We start from the raw sequence: 2,051 nt of genomic DNA, 5'->3' as shown, positions 1-2,051 counted from the left end.
CGAAGAAAACTCGACGCAGGTGGGGCGGGGGTGGGGGTGGCGGAGGAACACAGGCGGTGGGGCCGGTGGTTCGGCCGGTGGCCCGTGCGGTGTTCTGTATGGGAAGCACAGTATGTTCGTTGTCAGGAAGGGGAGCAGGGAGATCTGCAGTCAACAGCTAATAGAGCTGGCCTGTATGTGATCGATAGGCTTTCAATTACTAGCGGCAATACAACACCGTAATTTCCAGTCAGTTCCACTTTCCCGATTTATATATCCTGGTTATGGTGTACCATGTTAGTTGTTGTGTGCTCTTGTTATCATGGTTTGGCAATAAACTCTCTATACAGTATATTATGAACCTATCATCTACCAGCTATCCTTACTTCTGGAGCCTATTTTTTTTGTGAACTTGTGCCAGATTATATAAATGCACGCACCATATTACAACACACATGAGCTCTCTCATCAGAATCCAGTGATAGCACACAAGTGTTTACAGGGGCGCCCCTATATTAGAATATCATTTGCATTACAAAGATAATCTCACAACTATTTATGTTTCCATGGTTCTCAGATATTATACGCAATTACAGTGAATATCAGAATCCACGCATCAGAAGAATATTGTGGAACACTGCAATGACTTACAAAATTGACAGCATGGCATTGAGTGCCATTCTGGAAGCAATGAAACTCGTACGCTTCCCACCTATTGATTCTTGTTCAGAATATCATCCTAATGACTATTCTAACCCAAGGAGTCAAAGGCAGATGGCCTGTCCTGTTCACCCATCAAGGTGCCTGTTCTAATTTGGCAAGGTTTTATTGATTGCGCGTATCTTGCATATGTTGTCTTGCATTTCTTCTACTTTGTTGCACCGCCATCTGCTTAGTTTACTCATCATATATGTCGAGATGCCATGCCCATCCATTATCAATACATATTCCATCTGTCATCATACCATGTTTTTCCACTCAAATGTTGTTCTTGTGCATCAGACATCAAAAAGGAAGAGGGTGATTGCCGAACCTGAAGGAGCACCAGCAAAGTCCTTGAAAAACATGGTGGTGCTGGAGAAATCAGACAACACCCCACTTATATTGGCTGTACAACCAGTGACACAAAACGTAGGACCAACTCCAGCAGACTGTACCCATACTTCACTGGCCACACCACTAGCCCCACCACACAGGACCTGCACTCCAGCAAAAGGTATACCGATTTCATTTGCCATAGCACCAGCTGTACCACAGAAAAATCCCACTCCAGCAAAAAGTACAGCAAGTCCACTGGCCGAAGACCTATCCCAACTGTAGAGACGGCCAATTCCTGCAGATTGGAAACCCATTCCATTTATTCCCAGTTTAAAAGACAATGCTTTCAATGTTGTTAGGGACTACGTGCATATATTCCCATCATGGGAAGATTATTGTGAAGACAAACACCATTTTCACATCTTCCTGTCCAACTTACGTGTAAGTGCTATTATTCATGGTTATTATTTTCCTGTTTTCTGCTGATTGAACACATCAATGATTTACATTACATTGTTGTAACTAGGCGAGGGTCAATCTGGATAGTCATGACGAGCAAAGCTTGCTTGTGCTTTTCAAGGAAGCATTGCAACAGTATCGGTGTTACCTGAGGAAATCACACTTTGATGGCAAGTCTATAAACGAATTTCCGGTGAAGTCTCCTGTGCTAAATTTATAAGACATTGAATGGAAAAACCTTGTTATGCAGTGGTCTCGTTCCCAGGATGATGTACTGTCTATGAAATCACATGACAATTTGAACTTCTACTTTTCCGCATGTGCCTTACGGATCTTTTTTGCAGGAAATCTGCTCGAAGACGAATTCCGGTTTGACAAGAATGACAGGATATCACAAATATGATGCCCGCTGGTTTGCTCTTGTTAGTACCTGTTATCCTGTATCACTATACTTGCATACATACCTGGTTCATTATGTGACAACAGTATGCATGATAGCTTGCTTATCAATTGTTCGCTCCAAATTATCTGATCTGTATGAATGGTTACATTAGTGTAGAATATATCCAATGCCA

This window comes from Triticum dicoccoides, chromosome 6A (genome assembly GCF_002162155.2).
Source record: "Triticum dicoccoides isolate Atlit2015 ecotype Zavitan chromosome 6A, WEW_v2.0, whole genome shotgun sequence".
In the NCBI taxonomy this organism is placed as follows: Eukaryota; Viridiplantae; Streptophyta; class Magnoliopsida; order Poales; family Poaceae; genus Triticum; species Triticum dicoccoides.
This window is presented reverse-complemented; position numbering follows the sequence as displayed.